Source organism: Lactuca serriola, chromosome 3 (assembly GCF_051521515.1).
Source record: "Lactuca serriola cultivar US96UC23 chromosome 3, Lser_US96UC23_V15, whole genome shotgun sequence".
Lineage (NCBI taxonomy): Eukaryota > Viridiplantae > Streptophyta > Magnoliopsida > Asterales > Asteraceae > Lactuca > Lactuca serriola.
The window spans coordinates 152,640,525-152,663,600 of record NC_136410.1 but is presented as its reverse complement, the minus strand read 5'-3'; the positions used below and the strand labels follow the sequence as shown (position 1 = coordinate 152,663,600).

Genomic DNA, 23,076 nt, shown 5'->3' with positions numbered 1-23,076 from the left:
AGTCCAAAAAAACTTAAAATGACGGTTATACCCTTTTAATTTCTTTTTTATATTTTTTTTAATTTTCAAATACTACTTTAATTTAAAAATAAATAGAAAAGGAAATAATTCTCTCTCTCTCTCTCTCTCTCTCTCTCTCGTTTCTACACCATCAGCGAGAAAAAAGAGGGAACCGGCAACCCTCCTCCACCCCTCCTTCCTGTCAATTGGAAATAACCAAACACCCCTGAGTATCGTCACTTCCTTCGGCTGCTACTTCGGTGTTTCTTTCCCTTTGCCCCTCGTGTTTTGCCAACGGAATAGAAGGAGAACAACCAAGGAGGCCACCGGAGCAGCCCCCTCGCTGTAATAGTCACCCAACAGCGTAAGCCACCTTCATTTTCTTCTTTCATTTTAGCGATGGACCAAAACTCCATCGAACCACCCATTTTGTGCTTTTGCTCTTCTTCTTTCTCCCTTCGATCCAATCGGTTCCCTTTCCCCCTCGATTTGGGGCCGCCGATGACAAGCGAAGAACCTAGGGGAGTTCGTCGGAGATCGACTCCTTCTCGCGATCTGTTTGACCAACAGATCACCACCTTGACTGCTTCTTCTATTTGTGTTCTTTCTTACTTCTCCCGATCAGTGAAGATGAAGAGTAAACCCACAAAAGGGTCGTCGGTCTTGACAGATCCCCTTGCCCCTCCTTGCGATTTCCCATTTGCACCTCAGCTCCCTTCAATTTGCCTTTCGTTCGTGTGTATTTAGGTTTTGTGGATTCCAGATTTGGTACTAGATAATAGATTCCAGGTGGGGTGATTCAATGATGAGGAGAAAAGGAAGCAAAGATCAAGTCGATGGTGGCGCTTGATTTTTTGATGAGTTACAGGTGGTGGGTTATGTTCTCCGATGACGAAAATCACCAACCATCGTGATACCTTCTGGGAGAGAGACGTTGACTAAGGTTGAGAGGGGAAATGTTGTAGTTGGCCCAAATGTTGTAGGTTCTTGATTTCTCTTTAGATTCTTGAGACTCCGGCAGTTCCCATGCTCACCTGTTTCCAGTGAGTTTGTCGGAGTTAAAATCAAGACTTTGGAGGTTGCCAATGGAGACGAGATGGGAAGTTCTTCAGTTGAGAGAGAGAGAGAGAGAGAGAAAGAGAGAGAGAGTGTGTGTGTAGGGTAAGATTTTTTTTTAATTATTTAAATACCAAAATAAATAAAGAAAAAAGAAAAAAGAAATGGAAAAGGGTAAAACCGACTTTTCAAGTTTTTTTGGACCAAAAATAATGAAAAACCTTGATTTTGGACCTTCGGTGCAAACTGAAAACTTTTTGGACCCCATCCAAAGATTTTTGCAAACCACAAGGATCAAATTTGCAGTTTTGTCGTTTAGGGTTTAGGGTGTTTATAAAGGGTTTAGGGTGTTTATAAAAGGTTCAGGGTTTATGGTTTAGGGTTTAGGGGTTAGTGTTTAGGGTTTAGGGTTTAGGGGTTAGGGTTTAGGGTTTAGGTTTACCCTAAACCCTTTATAAACATCTAAAGTTAGAGGTTCTTACGGTTCTTAACCTTTTTTGGTTCTCATTTGAACCACTCCCTATATATATATATATATATATATATATATATATATATATATATATATATATATATATATATATATATATATATATATATATATATATATATATATATATATATATATATATATATAGGCTTAGGTTATTCTATTCAAAATAATTATTGTGTTATTGTATGCATAAATGTGAGCCAATTAAAATTACTTATTTTAAGAAAGTGATTAATATATATTATTGAATTAAATATAATTGAAAAATATCAACTTAATTAATTACAAGGGTAATTTAGTCAATTAATATAGATTTAATAAAAGAAAATTGCATTTTTTAGGGATCATAGATTCTATTAATTTTAAAAATCCGATTTTACGAATTATAATTCTTTTAATTCGGACATTCTGACAGAATATGTTTATAGAATACATGTAATTGAAGATATTTCTTGTAGAATAACAATTTTCGAACCAATAATTGAAGAATTAAAACAAAAATTATATTAATTCTTATAGAATACACGTAACAATTGCTAAGAATTACATTTATTGTTAAAGAATAAAACAAAAAAACTTTCAAATCGGAAAAAAAACATCAAAATCTAACAAATACACTAATTTATTCTAAAAAAATAATATTGCTAAGAGGCATCATTCAAATTTCGTGGTCTGTTCCTCAAGCATCAACTTCTGTGGAAACAAATCCAATGAATAAATTAGTGAAAAAATATCTATGTTCCATTCCAGCATAGTTGGAATTCGTGATTCCATTCTGACAGAATTGGAATTCATTTACCAATAATTATATTAATTCGGGGCATTCTAACAGAATATGAATTTGATTATCATAAATTTTTTTTTCTGATAGAATGCTATAAACGAAGAAATACCATTCAGTTGAAGCATTTTAGCGAGCGCTTGGTGTGCATCAAAATAGATCCAATTTCGAGTTTACTATTGATACCTGCAATGTTTATAACATTAAACATCTTGTATATTAATGAGGAATTGTAGATATCTATCAAATAAGAAGTGTGATCTAACATTAAGCGAAATTGGATTTCAAGTTTCTTCAACAATGTGATATTGGAACCACAAGTCCATGAATCAGGTTAGAATACGTGAATCAGAAAATCAAAAGTGTCAAAAACAGACAAACAATCAGCCAAGAAACCCCAAATGGGAGATCAAGCCAAAGATTCAATCTTTATAGTAAAAATAAAAAAATATGATCCTATTTCAATCAAAATGGTGGAAGAATTGATCACAAAATCACAAGACACTATGCTGCCATCAACAGACCGATGTGGAGAATTCAAAAGATCACAAACTGCAGGATTACCTATCCTTTCTGTGGGCTTGAACTGTGTCATTGGCTTTCTCGATTTAGGGTTTTGTGTTGATTATGTTTTCTGGTGATTGAAAATTAGGGAACACAGGAAAGCAAGAAAGACAAAAATGAGTGAGATTTCATCCATAATTAGGGTTGTTTCCCGCCAAAATGAGTGAGATTTCAGGCTCTCTACTGAACGCTTGATTGAACATTAACCTTGTTTGAAACATTGAGATGAAAGGGAACCATGAACACAAAGCAATTGGGACAAATATCAGCATTCCCATTCCCGCATCATACAATCGAGCAAGCGATCTCACTGATTTCCATAACCCGATCTTTTTCAACATCGGCTTCCACGCCACACATATCGAAAGTAACCCCCAACCGGTGGGAACAAAGGCTAAGATGGAGGCAAAGACATCAGTGACAGTGAGGGGAGAAAGGGAGATAGCCAGGGATATTTGCGCAATTGCTAGCATGAAAGCAACGCCTTGTACAAACCGTAAGATTAGTTGAAAGTTCGCTAAGATTTTCTGGGAGAATGTGAATATCTTGAAAAGGATTGTGAGGTGGCAAAATCGTCTCAACACCATACTGGAATATGAAAAACCTTAGCCTCAAAATCGTCTCCATAACCCTCCCCCCAAATGTTCGAATATGGGTTTCTTAAAATGGCGGAGGCCGATTGTGAAAGAAAGTGAGGGTGATGATATGGAGAATTTGGTGGATTGGGTGTGGCGGATGTACACGAAAAACGAGATCTTGGAAGCCATTGATAAGTGGCTTATTGGCCAGTTTGATGAAGAAGAAGGTAGGAGGCTTTTGATGGTGGGGTTGAGCTGTGCGAATTAGGTTAAAATTGAATGGCAGCGTGATTACAGGGACTATTTGTTGATGCTATTTATCAAATTACTAAAATACCCTTGTTTATTTATTGAACTAATTGAATTTTTATTTAATTTTGATTGGCCCACATTGATGCATACAATAACACAATAGATATATTAAACACCTGAACCTAGCTCTCTCTCTCTCTCCCTCTCTCTCTCTTTTTTTTTTCTCTCTCTCTCTCTCTCTCTCTATATATATATATATATATATATATATATATATATATATATATATTGATTCTTTTTAGTTAGGGAACACAATAAAGATGTAGGGTATGTTGAAAATCAACAACAAAACATTAATGAATGATGATGCCATAGATAGAGAAGTTAGGTGGTAGAGACTTGAGGGGATCGACTGACGAATGAGGTAGAGGGGAGTTCGATTGAAGTGAATATGGTAGATTTTACTTGGATAAAATCAAGACATTCTTAGTTCAAAGAGATAAAGGTGATTGATGACATATAAAAGCAATAAACACATAACAAAAGAAGTGAAGGTGGGTTTTGGCATGACGACACTAACTATTACAAATAATTGTCTTTTTTACCTTTTTAGTAGGTAAATATGAAGTTTATGACCTTCTAGTATACTGCTAAAAAATAACAATCTCCATTTTTTTGCTTATCTGTTGGATAAATTAAGGTTTATGTTAAAGATCTGGATACCCCTTGGATTGTGTGAACACTTTCTAAACTGATATTTCTATCCTATGCCATGGTTACAAGAAATTCATCCTAGGATAATCTAAGAGGACACTTACGAATCTAAGTACAGAAACCGTAAGCCAAATTTCTAGAAGGATTCTATGTTCGTTTGAAGAAAAAGAGAGCTAATGGTTTTTTCGTATGTATCTTCTCAAAGAGAAGAGATGTTTATTTATAATAAACAGGGTTAAGGATTGCCTCTTAGGGTTGGCCATCATGGGTTGCTTTGGAAGCAAGTCAAAGAAATCCGGATTTTAAAGAGGATTTAGGGTTTCCAAAACTAACAAATTTTTTTAGTTTTCCCATAATCACCCTCAAGAATTTCGTTAGTTTTACCTAGCGGGACTGATATGGGCATATTTAATCATATATTTCATGCATTATCTTAATAGTTTATGTTATTGTTGTCTCATTTAATGAACAAAAGGTGCTTAATTAGTTTATAATTTCATTTTTCAGCAACAATGACATGCTCGGATGGAAAAGGAAGCAGAACTAGCGATTGGAAGCTTGGATCTTGGATTTTGAAGAAAGAAGGATGTTGCTGGACAGCTTGACCCCTCGTTAGTGTTTTGGCCATATCTCATGAACCATAACTCCAATTGATGAGATTCAAAATGTTATGAAAGCTAGACACAATTTCGGACGACTTTCGTGTTTTGAGAAAATGTTGATTCCAAACGGAATCGACGAGTAGGCCATAAACTCGACGAGTCACTTCGAACTTTCGCGATTCTGGACGTGCTGACTTGCCGTACACGAGTTTTAAGTGACGGACTCGCCGAGTAGGTCACTGGACTCGACGAGTCACCTCTTTTTTGTGAAAATATATATAAAGGGCATTCCTGATCGATACCCTAGGATATAGATGAACCCTTGGAGGCCAATTGTCGACTAAAGGTGCTGCTGGAGCGTGGGAAGCTAAGGAATCAACCTTACATTCAATTTTACGGAGAATCAAGTCAAAATCAAGTTTACTCTTACCTAATCTCTTGTTTGAACTATGTTTTTACCAATTGATTTCGTTTTTGAGCTTGTTTCTGCTGTAATCATGAGCTAAAACTCATAACTTCTATTTAGGTAGATGAATTTATGAACATGGATTGATTATTTGATTAGGATTAATTTTATTTGATGATTATGTTTTATTAAGCTTGTTAAAGAACCTTATGTGTTAACAATAATTATTCTTCTGTTAATAAATCAGTAATCAAGTTGTATGAACATCTCTTAGTTATTAATTTCATATGATTTATTATGACCACATAGTTGTATGTCTAGGAATAGCGAATGTGAAACTAGAATTAACTAGAAGATAGGTAAGTTAATGTGTGAGCTTGTTTGATGAACATCAGCAAGAGGTTAATTTAAGAGCCAATTTAATTAACCATTACAAGTCTTATTTAACCCGAATCAATAACTAGGAAATCCGTTAATTTAGACAACTGGCCACTGCTTGAGTTAATTTGTTTCCTAAGGATTAGTAATAGCGAACGTGAAACTAATCATCTTAGTCGGTAGCCAATGAAGAATTAATCCGATAAATTAAAATCATCCATGGGAACAAATGAGTCGATCCTAAACAGAAGTCCTCTTTATTATTGAATTTAGTTGATTTTTATTTGCTTAGCTCTTAGTTTCTTAGTGTAAGTTTTAGTTAATTGTTTAAGTTTCTAGTCTTGCAAAACTAGAGAAACCCCTTTTCTATTACTTGTTTTATATAGATAATATTAGCATTTCTTTTAATTGTTTACCGTTCCCTACGTTCGATACCCTACTTACCTGAACTAAACTGCTAATCGATAGGTACACTACCTTTCGTGTGTTCTCCTTTGTGTTTAAGTTAGTAGGATTAAAAGTAGTTGGTTTTACACACATCAGAGACCCCAGCCAAGGGCTCTGCCCGGTGAACCCCGCTATGGGCGCTGCCCCTAGACCCCGTCAAAGGGGCGATACCCCTTTGGAAACCCCGGACCTAGGGTCGCAACCCCTGGACCTCCGACTTGTCGTCGAACTAGTTTCTAATTCGATCATATACATGCATGCACTCCGCACAAACCCGTACATATATTAGAGTACAAATTATGAAACATCTTAGCTCACATGTTAGTTCCAATTACATAAAATGACACGGCGACACTACAATCACCACCATTATCGAATCCATAGATTTTTCATGGATGGAACACATTAACCCAAATTCAATTATATATATTTTCGTTCATATTTCATCATTTAAAAAATGTATGCTAAGTCGTCAAAATATACGGACAAAGATAAAAGACTTATACGCTCTTCCAATGTTATAAAAAAAAAGTTGAAAAAGTTGATTAGTACGCACCAAGTTTTTGTCTACACATCAATTTATATTTTAATAAGATTGTACTATGCTAAAAATGCATGTCATTATTGTGTATAGTAAAAACAATATTAAATATGATTAAACTCCCTATCAAAAAAGCTTATTAGAATTATGAAGAAGGTGATTGTTCTGGTTAAGAAATCAAGACCAGATTTTAGATTATTAATATTTGATTTTGTTTTTTTTTTGTTTTTTTTTTTTTTTTTTTTTTTTTTGTTGATATAAATCATAGGATGGTTTCCGAGTTTATCATGATCTGTGTGTGTTCACACAACTAGCCAACAACCAATGACACAAAAAGACAAAGAATTACAAATGTCAAAAGTTTTATTCACATAGTTAGCCACCAGTCCACCATCGATCTCCTTATCTTTCATCAGCTTAAACATAGATGTAGAATGGAGAATAGTAGTTCTCCATTATTATTATTATTATTATTATTATTTATTTATTTTTTAAAACATTCACCTTGTTTTTTGTTGCCCACGTTCTAGTCATTTGCTAATCGTGGTGTTTTTATTTTTGAATTAGTTTTTGGTTTCCAAAAAACAAAAACATCCATGGCACCTCGTACTGATTTGTAAACTTATCGAAAATTTATATTTTGACAAACCTTTGACATAAAGTTAATGGTTTGTAAGCAAGGACGGTTCCACTATGGTGCCCATAATGGCACTGACGACCCCTTATTTTTTCGGATATAATGTAAAAGTTATCGAATTTTTCGTCTTTTCTATATTTGTACAACTACGTAAAAGGAAAAATGTGTCACCAGCAACACCTACTACGAAATCTTGGGTCAGTCCCTGTTTGTAAGACAATAAAATAGGAATTCAAAACAAATGAGATTAAAATATAATGCAAATTACGTGCATAAGTACACCAATAAGGTACACTTATGCATCGGCATTCACATTTACATTTAATGCATTGCCAATTATGGAGCATAATTTCATGGCTTAATGACTAGGGAAAATAGCTGGAAATTAGCATGAAGAATATTATGAAGAATTTTAAAGATTTTAGAGATAAATATCAATTTTAAGATATCTCACCATAAATATCCCATTGCATTGCGATTTAGTTTTTTTTTTTTTTTTTTTTTGAACAGCGAAATTAAATTAAAAAGCAACCAGCGAGAAGCTGGAAACACAAAAGAGTACATACAAACCAAAAAAGAAATTAGAGAAAAAACTAAGTTCAAAATACAAACATAGCTTGAGAAAGAAAAGTTATGAGAAAGAATTTCCGGTCTTCAAATGTATTCCCAAAATCCCAACACCATGGGGATACAGATAGAGCCAAAGGATGCATCGCGATTTAGTTCGGTCTTAAAAATGCTATAAATAGACCCTTAAATTTGTTCAATTAATAAAGCATACTTTATAATCATCAGAGAACAAGAAAAAGGGTCAAAGGCTAAAGAATTACAACAAAGAGACTGTTACATGAGTTTTGGGTTTGTTGTATATTAGATTTATTTAGTTTTCTTGTTTTCTTAGTTTTGATTATGGAATAAGTTTTTGCTTTTGTTTAGATGTAGATGATCAGACTGAATTATGATTTATTTGTTTGAAAGGAATATTAGTAGTTATTCAATTTATTATGAATGTTTTATTAAAGATCCATCCATATCAATATTAATATTTGTAATTTTATGTCTATGTAAATGAGTGCATAATCTAAAATTAGGTTCAGATTATATATCTTGTATTATATTATGGATGAAAATTTATGACCCATAACTCTATAGTTGAGGTGTGCGGTGACCGGAGAAGATGTCCCTAGGTTAGTCATATAAGTATTAATTTAATGTTAATAATTATACTATTGATTTATGCAATTTGAGAAGTCACCACTGTTAGATTAAGGTGTCTAAGGATTTAAACTAAATCGGTATAATATTGTGAATAAAAGCAACGTCCTTTTTGGGTTGTCCTCAATAACTAGAAATAGCTAGGAACAACATTAGGAGAGTGAGAAATTAATTTGTTAATTTTGATTAATAAATTATTTAGAAATTGTTAAGAATTAATTTAGAAATCAATCATAATTAATTGGAAATTAATTTTGGATTAATTAGAATTAATTAAAGATGCAAGGGGTTGGGCTACAATTGTTCAATAGTTGAGCAAATGATGCAACTCCAGAACCTTCAATATGGTTGGAGAGGTTCAAGAAGGGCTCTGAAAGTCTTCCTTAGCTAATAAGGATAACCACTTGAAAAAGATAAATATGGAATATTTTATTATTCAAACTATGGTTGATCTTGGTTTCTTAACAACTATAAATAAGACCGTTAGGGCTAGGATTTTTGGCCACTGTTCCCTTGTGAAGCCATAGCCGAAAATTCCTTTCCCTCCACTCTCTTTAAATCGTTCTTATCCTTCTAGGGCATTTGGCGTGATCCATTAGAGGCATCATACTTTTGGTGCTTACTTTCCAATGAACGTTTGAAGAAAAGTAGATTATTATATTCGATCATAGCATGGATGTAATGTCCTAAAATCCGGAATAATTTTTTCAATTTTTAAAATAGAACAAATACCAATTTTTAATAGTTACATTCAAGTCAAACCATTTTTTCAAGTCAGACCACTTATGTTGTGTGTCAGTTTAGGGGCGGGGTTATTCGTTGGTGGAACACGTTAAGGAAGAGCATAAGCCTTAACGAGCCACTACAACTAACATGGACATAGTTTTTGGTAAACTTCAAACACAAGTTCCGCTTGGCCCGAAACGTGCTAGAGCTGGAGAACAAGCTTCTGACACTAAAAAAGGGTAACATATCCCTTAATGAGTATACCGATACCTTCACATACAAGATGGAGTTCACCTTGCGCATTGTAACCGACGAGCTGACGAAAATTAATAGGTATGCGAAGGGACTACCATGGGAGTACTATGTGCCAGTACGTCCAACACACACTCTTGAGGTAGCCGCCTGGGTTGTCAAATCTGTTGAAGAAATGATGAAGGGAAGAATCGCCGACAAAGTTGAAGTTGGCAAGAAAATGAAGTGAGAAGGATCTTCAAGGTCTGATAAGAAAAGTAGATTCTCGAAGTCTGGCCCCAACGGGAAGAAATCTGGGGGTAACAGAGAGGTGACTTGCTTTAATTGTGGAAAGACTGGTCATTATGGTAGCATCTATGCCCAAAGCGCATGTTACAGGTATGGAGAAGCAGAGCATCTCAGGAATAACTGCCCAAAGAAAAAGGAAGTTGCAAATCCAAATGCGCCACCAAAACCAAAGGCATGGGAATTTCAGATGACCCTAGAAGCAGAAAAAGATGAAGCAAACTAGATGAGGAAGCTACTTACTAGAAGTTCCAGATATATGAAATAGTCATCCCATATAGATAATATTATATTATGTAACTTGATGTAAGAGGCATGGAATATGGTCTACCTTGAATAATTATTGTAATTGTTTTCAGAAGTTATTTGGACACATTCGTATGTGTTATATTGCTTTGTGATTATTTTGTATAGAAGTGACTTGGGAACTACGAGGAAATTCTTGGGATGAGTATGCATAGGTGTAAAAGGTAGTATAGGCATGTAATACTAGAAGCACGGGATCTGTACTCGAATTAGGAAAAGTCACTAGGTTACTAAGGCACTAGTAGTTGAGTTTGTTTTGTCTGTTTCTATCGTTACCATCGTTTCGGTAATGACTGAGAAAATAAATGTTATTCCGAACTTAGTGGTCATAACAAATCGAGTCCGATTAAACTAAATATGTGAAGTAAGTTACTTGATTTACAAAACCCTGTTCAATGTAGTATCCAACTTTAATCCAAATACTGAAGGAAAAGATAATCGAAGCGATCGACAAAAGTAGTGCAGTCGTCGTTAAGGCTGAGCAGCCAATAGCTAGAAATGCTACCTGCTATCATGTGGTTGTACCACATTAGAACATGAAGGAATGTGTATTCCATGCTAGATTTTGACTCACAGAGACCTAATTCTAGCCAGTGCATCATATGATAGAAGGTCATTAGAGCGGGACCATTGAGTCTGTTATGGTAGCCAAAGTAAATACCTTATCATGGGTTGAGTATGTTTGAGAAGGAGCAGGAATCTCTGATGAAGGTCGAGTTTATAACTCAAAAGTCAGGTCTAAAGGTCCAACAGCGGATTAAGAGTGGGTGTAAGTTTGAGCACCAGCAGCAACTAAGATGTACAAGATCTTGGTACTCTTAAAGAAATGTGTTAGAGTTAAGATCTTGGTAGAAGGGAAAACGAAATAGTAAATTTCGTAACTTTTCCCTTTAAAACCGTAGTGGTAAAAGGATGATTTAGTCATAAAGAAACAATCCTTACTTGCGGGATCATTATCCAACCCTGTTTTGCTGATGATTCTGGGACGTAATCATCCTAAGGGGAGGTATTTGGAACCCCCACAAATTCGGGCTAGACATTTAAGATATAATTGTTGGGTTTTATGTAATATAACACTCCTATGGTGTACATACAACCCTAATGCTTTGGATCTAAGTTTTCTCTAGTTATGCATGTAACAAAAGTTATCCAAAGCATGAAGCCTAGAACTAGCATACAATTTGATATTTGCAACATAAAATCAAGTTAGATGAATACCTCTATATTGTAGCTTGTAGAATTTGGCCTTTCAACAGCTTAGCACCTCAAGTGTTGTAACGACCGTAGATCCGGGTTAGTCAATTTAAAGATGATAAGCATCAAAAATGAATTTTTGATGGAATATTATTTAGAAGGATCAATCTTAACTAAGGTATAGTATATGTTACAAGGATTCCGTACATATAAAGAACACCGAAATCTGAGTTATAACGAAGAAGTTATGACCTGTCGAAGTTTCGCGATAGAACCGACACGACACAGCGCGACGTAAATAGTGAATTTACGTTAGAGCGATATTTGGCCTTAGCAATCTAAATGAAAGTCATAGAATACGTTAAATTGAGCGTGCATAAAAAGAACGTCTAAATCCGACTTCGTATGAGGAAGTTATGATTTTTCGAAGTTTCAACATTAGAAGTATGCAACTCGAAACTCGAGATCGAGGTCGAGTGATATTTAGCCAAAACTTTCTAAATGAGAATTGAAGATCTCATCGATAGTAGTCCAATGATAAAAGACAGACGAAAACGGAGTTCAGATGAATGAGTTATGAATTTCGAACGTAGTTTTCCTGTCCCGGCTTACTAAAAATAATATATTAATAATATATTAAAATTAAAGTCAAAATTAGCCAACGAAGTCTAAACGAGAGTTGTAGAGAATAATCTCACCTTCGTGTCGATATAAAGAGCGTCAAAAACGGAGTTCGTATGCAAAAGTTATCAATTTCTGAAGTTCGGGTGCGAAACCCCAAAACTGTCAGTGTTCACGACGTGAACTGACTTCTGACGCCTTCTGGAGCCTCCAGAGCAAGTGGATGAGTAGCGAACGCAGTGACCTACTGTGCTCACGACGTGAGTGCAGAAATTTCACCCTATAAATAGAAATCAAGGGTCAGCTGATTTTGGTTGCTCCGTCTCTTCTCTCTCACTCCCAATACTCTCTCTCTAAGCCCTATTTTAACCCCCCAAATCCCCGATATCAACCCCGAGACTTGAAGCAAGTCTCGAAGGCCGAAGATCCCAAGAAGAAAAGAGTTTCCGAGTCGAAGCTCTGTCCGCGAGAAGTCCAGTGTGTGAAGAGATCACAGTTTCACCGAAGGATACTACTTCTACAAGCTGTAGTGCTGCCCGATCGTCTTCTGATCAAGTGAGTGTGTAGTCACTTTCTTCTAACACATAAATATTAAGTATTTGCTATGAAATACGTGCTATGTGTATAATATACTGTTGTTTATTTGAGATGATTGTGGAATGGATGAACTATATAAGTTTTAATGAGTTAAACTATATATGTATTTTGTATCTAAAAATATGTTGGGTAGAACATGGGTAGATGAGGTTGTTGGTAGTTGATAAAAGATGGGTTGGACCATGAGATAAAAGGATAAAGAGATAAACTTGTTTTAGATCTGGATGTATGGATCAGATCAGGAGGTTAGTTTTAGATCCTAGAATATGGATCAGATCAAGAGGTTAGTTTTAGATCCGAGAGTATGGATCAGATCAAGAGGTTAGTTTTAGATCCGGGAATATGGATTAGGTAATGAGGCAAATTTAAGATACGGGAGTACGGATTATGTATTTTTGAACTACGTGTTCATTCGATAAGGTGTCATGTGTATAGTCCCTTTTAGGAACGTGATTTTAATAAGAGTATTGATTAAAGTATGAAATATACATATGTATGTGAAGTATTTGTTATTGTCCAAAATACGTGTTAGATATATTTGATGATATACAACGTGCGAATCAGATATGGTTCAATATGTGTTAAGATGTGTATATATGATATTATTACTTAACACCTTGTGTTAAGTATACACTAGTTGGCGTTGCCTAAACGGGGATAGTATCAAAAATTGATTATAGGCATTGTAGGCTTGCCTAGTGATGGGTTAAGACTTAAATAGGGATGTTTAGTTCAATTAAGATTGGACTTTGGGTAGTCTCTTATTAAGAGTATGTGTGGGGTGAGATTGATGATCGATGGAGTACGTCCTACGTACAGAAATACATTTTATGTACGTAGTCCTTTTCAAAGCTCTGTATCTTGGGTGCTGCTTGTGCCAGGGTAATATTATGTTCTCGAGTATGAGTATTTCGCATACCAGAGTACTATAATGTGCCAGAAGTACTATCATGTACAAAGTCTTTTGACAATTTTGTGTGTCAGCTACGGGAGCGTACGAGAGTACTCTAGTAGTATTTCCCCATACTTTTATTTTGAGAGAGCTTTGGAGTCGGCGTTTCTTTTATGAAGTGATCGACCAAGCTTCATATGTCATCGTTTTCTTTCACGAAGTAATTAAGGGAACTTCGTAGACTGCCTAATAAAGTGTGTCGGTAATAGACCACTGCTTGGTATGTCTGGTGTTATATTTTTGGATAGGGTGCATCTGGGGGTGAAATACCTCATGTATTCAGGCCATTGTTAGGAAAACTTTGATGTTGGGATAGGTAGATTCTGGGGGTATAATACCTCATGATAGTCGGACCACGCCTAGGCATTGTTATCTAGATAACTACCCCTGACTTAATTGTCTTGTGGTTCTTTCTTTTACGAACGAAGGTTCGTGGTGGAACTTATTCCCATCCCCTCATTTGATGTCTTTATTGATCCTCGTTTTCTGCCAGGGAATTTCCGAAGCAGCTTTGTCAGTTTTTGTTCATATCGATTCCTTAGGCTAGATCTCGTAAGATCATTGTATAGGGTCAGTGTGTGGGGATCGACGGGATGGGATAGATTATGGTTAAGTACATACCAAATATAGTTACGGGCTTAGACACTAATCCAATAGCATTTGCTATGAAATATGTGCTACGTGTTTATATATTGTTTGTTTATTTGAGATGGGTGGAATGAATGTTTTATATAGGTTTTTAAATGATTTAACCTGTATATGTATTTTATATCCACAAATATGTTGGGTAGAACATGGGTAGATGGAATAGTTGGTGTGTGATGAGAGATGGTATGTGTAAACCCTGATGACTATGTGAGGCAGTGCCTATTGTGTAAACCCTGACGACTATGCGACGTGTTGCCTATTGTTTAAACCCTGGCGACTATGCGACATGGTGCCTATTGTGTAAAACCTGGCGACTATGCGACGTAGCGCCTATTGTGTAAACCCGGTGACTATGCGACATAGTGCCTATTGTATAAACCCTGGCGACTATGTGACGTTGTGCCTGTTGTATGAACCTTGGTAGCCATGGGCTTTGGATAAATTCCTTAGGTCAATCCTTAGGAATGAATGAATGAAGGATAGTTGATTCTTAGGGTAAAACCTTAAGAAATAAAGGAGATAATGGGGATGAGTCATTGGGTTTATTGTTGGATGATTGAATATAATAATTGTATTATTGTGGGTTGAAAACCCTATATGCTCACCAGGCTCCCAGGCCTGACCCACTCAGTTTTCTTTGTATCACAGGTATCGATATGAAGACGTACTTCACTGAGGGATTAAAGGAGATGTAAATCATTAGAGTAAATAAATGTAAGTTCTATTTATGCTTATGCGTCTGTATTGACCAGGATATCCCAAATGTTTTAAAATGAATAAAATACATTTCTTCAGGAAATGATTTGATAAAGTATTTATCATGTTTTCTGGGAACAAATTCACCAACTCTTTTGATCAAAGGATTACTCTTATTTTATAAAACAAAGCATAAAGAAATCGGTCTTTTCTGGCCATGAATTTGGGGATGTCACAGTTGGTATCAGAGCATTAGTTTAAGCGAACTAGGAATTTGTAGGAAATTTCTAGACTTAAATTTAGAATGCTAAGTAATGATCGTGAGGAGTGTGTCTAAAATATGTTAGGTAGTACACCTAAATTGACACAAGCACTAGTATATCTTAGGAATGTTGCCTAAAATGCTTTTATGTGCTAAATTTTATATGCTTGCCATATATGATGTTATTTGTTTAGATCTATGGTCTGTTGCCGACCGGATCTGGAAACCTTATGTGTTTAGGATTCTAAGCGTACGGCTACGATATTAGAACTAGCATGTAAACGTTTCGGAGTGATCAGAAGAATCTAAGTATCTACCATGGATAAGGATCTAAATTTGCCTAATTTGGTGTGTAGATCAAAATGGAAAGAACTCGAAGTGGAGTTGGAAATGTGAACAGAAATAGGAACCAACAACCTTAACCCCAAGTACTTGAGCAAGTACATGTTGTAGCAGCTACACCTGAGCTAATGAAGATGACTGGGGTACAAGCAATGATGCACATGATGCTGGATCGCCAAATGGAGGAGACAAGTTGATTACTACAACAGAATAGGGAAGAAACTACGATCCCTGTTGAACAACCCAAATTGAATGAAGGGAAGTCGGAAGGAGGAAACTACAGTGGGACTGTTGGTCAAGCCAACCCACCGATAGTTAAGCGAAACAACCAGGATGGAGGAAATGATGGACGGGGATGCAAATATAAGGATTTTATGGCATCGAAGCCACCGTGTCTTTCTGGGAACCCGACACCGGTGCAAGTTATGGACTGGATCTCCGAGATGGACACAATGTTTGAAAGTTGTGAATGCAACAATAGACAAAAGACCGCGCTCGCAGTCCCTCTGTTAAAATATGGTGTACTGAGCTAGTGGAAGTTGCTAGCTGATTCGATGCCCAAGGGAGAAGCTAGCAAGATGTCTTGGGAAGACTTCATGGTGCAACTGAAAATGCAATATTGCTCTGAGCCGGATCTTCTGGAAATCAATAACGAGTTTCAGAATTTGAAGAAGGGAAAGATGAAGCTTGTTCCTTATCTAATTCCAACTGAACTCTCCAAGGTTAACAATTTTGCCCACGGATTACCAGCGGACTTTGGCCCGATAGTCAAGCAAGCAACCACTCTGAAAGCTTCCATCTAAGCTGCTAAGAATGTCGAGACTCAGATAAGAAAGAAGGGCTTAGAGAGAGCTGAAGTTGGGGAGAAAAGGAAGCATGAGGGATCTTCATTGATCAACAAAGAAAGAAAATTCTCGAGATCTGGAGGAAGATATGAAGCTAAGTGGTGCGAGAAGTGTAAAAAGAAACACTTCGGGAAGTGTAGCGAGGAGATGACTTGCTACAAATGTGGGAAGACAGGGCATTACGCCAACAAGTGTGTATCTAACAAAAAGGTGTGCTACGGGAGTAACAAAGAAGGGTGTATTTCTAGAGACTGCCCAAGTAAAAATGCACCGCCACAGCCAAGGGTATTCCACATGATCCTCGATGAAGCAAATAACAACGCTAGGAATTAGAAGTGAAGACTTGATGCCCGAAGATCAATTTATGAAGTAACAATATGAATAGTAACTTGTGGTGTAGCCTATTAGAGGCATAGTATATGGTGAACTTGAACCTCTATGTAATAGTTTCAAGAAAAAATATAACCCCTGGTTTTGTTATCTGATGTGTTGAATTATTGTATGATGTATGAATGGTGACTTGGTCGACCGCGGGACAATACTTGGGACGAGTATGAGTAGGTGTGAATGGTAGTAGAGGCCTATACTACCGGAAGCACAGGACTCACACTTAGATCGAGGAAAGTCACAAGGTTACCAAGAAGCTAGTAATTGATTCCGTTTTATTCAAGTATTTCATTACCATTGTTTTGGTAATGACCAGTAAGATGGTTGTTATTCCGACCCTAGTGGTCATATCAAATTGAGTTTGACTATGATGAGCTTGTTACATAGTTCATAGGACCAAGTTTGATGTAACATCTAACTTAAGTCAGAAGGTTGAAATCAATACGATTATTGGTATTGCGCTCGTTATTAATGAAGTTTGTAGCTAGAAATGCTACATGTTAAAATGTGGTTATATCGCATTAGAACATGAAGGAAGGTATATTCCATTTTGGGCTTTAACTCTAAAAGATATGAGTCTAAGCATTGCATCATATGATGAGAGGCCATTAAAGCACAACCCATCGGTCTGTTACAATAGATAAAAGAAAGTATTTATCCTAAGAACAAGAGGGAGTCCACAATAAGGACTTATTTTGTAACTTGAAGGTTATGATTGAAAGTCCAACATAGTACGAAAAGCAGATGCAAGATTGAGCATCATCTGCAGTCAAGAAGCCCTAGAGTTAGATACTCTTTCGAGGAAACATAGAAGTTACGGTTATTACCTAGGATGAAGAGAAAACGTATGGAATCATTATTCAAGCCATATTTCATTGATGATTTCGGGACGTAATCATCCTAAGGGGGAGATAATTGTAATGCCCGTAGATCAGGGCTAGTCAATTTAGAGACAATGAGCATCAAAAATGACTTTTTGATGGAAGATTATTTTGAAGGAATAATATTAACTAAGTTTTAGTATATGTTACAAGGATCTCGTACATATAAAGAACGCTGAAATCCGAGTTATAACGAAGAAGTTATGACATGTCTAAGTTTCGCGACAGAACCGACACGACATTGCGCGATGTAAATAGTGAATTTACGATAGAGTGATAATTAACCTTAGTAATATAAAAGAAAGTCGTATAATATGTTAAACCGAGAGCGTGCATAAAAAGAACGTCCAAATCTGACTTCGTATGAGGAAGTCATGATTTTTTCTAAGTTTCAGCTTAGCGGTATGCAGCCCGAAGTTCGAATTTGAGATCGAGTGAGTTCTAGCCGAGACAATCTAGATGAGAATCAAAGATCTCGTCGATAGTAGTGAAACAGAAGAGAGACAAACGAAAACGGACGTCAGATGAAGAAGTTATGAATTTCTAGCAGAGTTTTCCTGTCCCGGCCTTCTAAAAATAATATAATAAAAATAAACTCAAAATTAGCCGATGGAGTCTACACGAGAGTTGTAGAGCATAATCTTACCTACGCGTGGATATAAAGAACATCGAAAATGGAGGTCGTATGCGAGAGTTATGATTTTCTAAAGTTTGAGGCACACATCCCAAAGGGGGAACGCCCCGCGTTCAATTGGGGAACGCCCTGTGTTCATAGCATGGCCCCGGATTGGCCATGTCGATGCTGACTCAACCGGATAAGAGATAAGACTGGAACCCCGCTCCTACGTTTCGCGTTCAAATGGAACGCCCTACGTTCGAGGGCCAGACCCTTCCAATAAATAGAATTCGAGTCCAGCTGATTTGGTTGCTCAATTTCTTTCCTCGAGTCCCGGAGCCCCGAAGATCCCGAGAAGAAAAGTGTCTCGAGCTGAAACTCTGCCCACGTGAAGCCTGATTTTGAGAAGATATCCAGGTTCCATTGGAGAATATTACTTTAAAGAGCCGTAGTGTTGTCCAAGCATCGTCTAATCAAGTGAGTGTATAGTTCTTCTAACACATAAATACGAATCATTTGCTATGAAATATGTGCTATGTGTTTATATATTGTTTTTTATTTGATATGGGTGGAATGAATGTTTTATATAGGTTTTTAAATGAGTTAACATGTATATGTATTTTATATCTACAAATATGTTGGGTAGAACATGGGTTGATGGAATAGTTGGTGTGTGATGAGAGATGGTATGTGTAAACCCTGGCGACAATGCGATGTAGTGCCTATTGTGTAAACCCTGATGACTATGCGATGTAGTGCCTATTGTGTAAACCTTGGCGACTATGCGACGTAGTGCCTATTGTGTAAACCCTGGCGACTATGCGACGTAGCGCCTATTGTGTAAACCCGACGACTATGTGACGTAGTGCCTATTGTATAAACCCTGGCGACTATGTAACGTAGTGCCTGTTGTATGAACCGTGGTAGCCATGGGCTTTAGATAAATTCCTTAGGTCAATCCTTAGGAATAAATGAATGAAGGATAGTTGATTCTTAGGGTAAAACCTTATGAAATAAAGCATATAATGAGGATGGGTAATTGGGTTGATTGTTGGATGATTGAATATAATAATTGTATTATTGTGGGTTGAAAACCCTATATGCTCACCAGGCTCCCAAGCCTGACCCACTCAGTTTTCTTTGTATCACAGGTATCGATACAAAGACGTACTTCACTAAGAGATTAAAGGAGATGTAAATCATTAGAGTAAATAAATGTAAGTTCTATTTATGCTTATGCGTCTGTATTGACCAAGACATCCCAAATGTTTTAAAATGAATAAAATACATTTCTTCAGGAAATGATTTGATAAAGTATTTATCATGTTTTCTGGTAACTCGAGTGTGGAGTAGCTTGTTATTCTAAGGAGATGGTAGGTCACTCGCAGTTAGGTTTGGATAATCTCGGAGTAGATGATTTACTCATGTTGCACAACTCTCGTATAACTCTAACCGTTGCAGGGATAAGTCTCCCACTCGAAAGATTATCCAAGCCTTTTGCCAAGCATAAGTTTCCAGCAGTAATGTTTGGTCTCTGATTATGTTTTCTAATGGGAATCTCATGTATCATAAGTTTAGTAGTCAGATGGAAAATTATGTGGAATGGACTCAATAATGATTCGGTATAGGTGGCCTGTCAGGGAGACAGACCATCCTGAGACTTCATATTTCAGGTTGAGTAGTTGTGGTTAATTTGTAAGGGATTACCGATGGATGGTGATGAGATTTGTTCATCTTTGGGTTGGATATCCCTGCGAGGTTTGGCTTCAGTTTCCTTGGAAAGATGGTGGTATGCTCGGGGTGGTAGTCGTGTTGCTTAGGTTGTTGGATGTGTCAAGAAAGGTAAGGAATGATTTTGAGGACGTAATCTAATTCAAGTGGGAGAGAGTTGAAACATTTCGTTTGAAATTAAGTAAATAAACAATAAACCCTAAACCCCGAGATGTAAATTTATATTTTATATTATTTTATTGTAGCCCTAAATCCATAATAATTTAGTAGGGTATTGGATCCGGGAGATAAATGTCATAATTTTGGAATTGGGGACTTAAAGTTTAATTCCCAGGGTGGTTTTTGTAAAGAATTTCCGTAGTTAGGAGATGTTTGGTAAATATTGGAGTTAAATTGAAAACGATTTGGTGGAGGAGGGCCAAACTTGTAAATATGGGCATATGTTTGAAAGAGAACACGTGATAAACCCGATTCCCCCTTCCCCCTCGTTTCCTTGATACAAACCCTAAACCTAACTCTTTTTGTTCAGCCGCCACCATTGTGGAGTTCTTCAGCCGCCGCTCCTCCATCGTTGAAGCCAGAAGCTGCCGCTGCACTGTTGTCGATGAAGTAAGCACCGTCGAGGAACACCTCGCAGATGCCGCTGCCGTTGTTCTCAATCACACAATGCTTCTTCCCTCCGACTCGCCGTATGCCACGCCACCGACATCACCGATCGATAGTCTTGTAGTCGTTGGTTCCATCTGTTGGCACCGCGGTTTCCGTTGTTGGTTATACCATTCGTTCGCCGTCCCTCGGATGTCGCCCTCCCCCAAAAATGAATTTCAACTGTTTGGTGGGTGTTCTCGCTCATGTGTGTGTGTGTGTTTTAGCGTGGCTGGGCGGGTGTTGTTGGCCGGAAAACAAGAGGACCACCATGGTAGCCAACCATGGTGGTTGCCGCCATTTTTTTTCTATAGCCACCGGCCGCCGTGTTGGGTGGTTGTGTGCATGAGCTAATATGTGTGTGTGCTTTTCTACATAAATTAATGTATTGGTTGCTTGATGACTGATTTTGACTCGAAAACTACCACCACCGCCGCGAGGTGGTGGCTGCCGCCGTGATCTGCCGTTGACCACCACCGCACGAGATGGCGGTGGGTAGTGCCCGGCCTATTGAAACCCTAATTGACCTAAAAACATAACTTTGGACCTTGTGGCACGTGCTTGGGTTGGAAACCCTAATTAGGGATTAGAAAACCCTAATTAGGGATTACCGATGGATGGTGATGAGATTTGTAAGGGATTACCGATGGATGGTGATGAGATTTGTTCATCTTTGGGTTGGAGATCCCTACGAGGGTTGGCTTCAGTTGCCTTGGAAAGATGGTGGTATGCTCGGGGTTGTGGTCGTGTTGCTCAGGTTGTTGGATGTGTCAAGAAAGGTAAGGAATGATTTTGAGGACGAAATCTAATTCAAGTGGGGGAGAGTTGAAACATTCTGTTTGAAATTAAGTAAATAAATAATATACCCTAAACCCTGAGATGTAAATTTATATTTTATATTATTTTATTGTAGCCCTAAATCCATAATAATTTAGTAGGGTATTGGATACGTGAGATAAATGTCATAATTTTGGAATTGGGGACTTAAAGTGTAATTCCCAGGGTAGTTTTTGTAAAGAATTTCCGTAGTTAGGAGATGTTTGGTAAATATTGGAGTTAAGTTGAAAACGATTTGGTGGAGGAGGGCCAAACTTGTAAATATGGTCATATGTTTGAAAGAGAACACGTGATAAACCCGGTTCCCCCTTCCCCCTCGTTTCCTTGATACAAACCCTAAACCTAACTCTTTTTGTTCAGCCGCCACCATTGTGGAGTTCTTTAGCCGTCGCTTCTCCATCGTTGGAGCCAGAAGCCGCCGCTGAACCGTCGAGGAACACCTCGTAGATGCCACTGCTGTTTTTCTCGGTCACACAATGCTTCTTCCCTCCGACTCGCCGTCTTCCACGCCACCGACATCACCGATCAATAGTCTTGTAGTCGTTGGTTCCATCTGTTGGCACCGCCGTTGCCGCTGTTGGTTCTACCATTCGTTCACCGTCCCTCGGCCATTGCACTCCCCCAAAAATGAATTGCAACTGTTTGGTGGGTGTTCTCGCTCATGTGTGTGTGTGTGTTTCAGCGTGGCTGGGCGGGTGTTGTTGGCCGGAAAACAAGAGGACCACCATGGTAGCCAACCATGGTGGTTGCCGCCATTTTTTTTCTATAGTCACCGGCCGCCGTGTTAGGTGGTTGTGTGCATGAGCTAACATGTCTGTGTGCTTTTCTACATAAATTAATGTATTGGTTGCTTGATGATGGATTTTGACTCGAAAACTACCACCACCGCCGCGAGGTGGTGGCTACCGCCGTGATCTGCCGTTGAGCACCACCGCACGAGATGGCGGTGGGTGGTGCCCGACCTAGTGAAACCCTAATTGACCTAAAAACATAACTTTGGACCTTGTGGCATGTGCTTGGGTTGGAAACCCTAATTAGGGATTAGAAAACCCTAATTCTGGAGACTTTAGTTTGGGATTTTATGACAACCCGAAATTTCTATCCTGTACAGTTAATCAAATCAATCAAAGTTGGACTCATTTTGGTGTCTTCTAGCATTATTTAGAGTCATTAAGGGTGTTTTAAGCCTAGTACCACCAAGGATCGGGTGTTAAGAAGTATCTGCTTGAGTCCATTGTGCACCAAGCAAGCCACAAGCTTCATCATTTGGAGTTTACGGCCACACCATATGAGTTTACGACCGTAAACTCATGTACTTAAACATGATATTCCATCTCTTTTCTTCATTATTCTCCATTACACCTCAATAACTCGGCTTCTCTCTCAAGTATCATCAAGAACTTTCATCTTAATCTTCAATCTAGTAAGTAATCTTTCCATTTTCAAGTAGATATCCTTCTATGTCAAGTGAAGATACATGATTTCATCCATGAAATCTCTTCTTTTGGTTATATCTTCAAGTGTTCTTCATTTCACCAAGAACACCTACTAGTTCATGGACCGTGAACCCTCCTCCCCAAGATTCAAAA

General features: G+C 37.5%; 1 pseudogene across 1 annotated transcript; it reads right to left on the bottom strand.

The window, feature by feature from the left end:
* Window positions 1-2,030: 2,030 nt before the first annotated feature.
* Window positions 2,031-20,574, bottom strand: LOC145095803 (callose synthase 9 pseudogene; annotated as a pseudogene). The gene is made up of 4 exons (XR_013703729.1): window positions 20,517-20,574; window positions 2,895-3,553; window positions 2,443-2,516; window positions 2,031-2,242 (listed from the first exon to the last, which is right to left on the bottom strand). The product of XR_013703729.1 is annotated as a callose synthase 9 pseudogene (transcript).
* Between the last annotated feature and the right edge of the window lie 2,502 nt (window positions 20,575-23,076).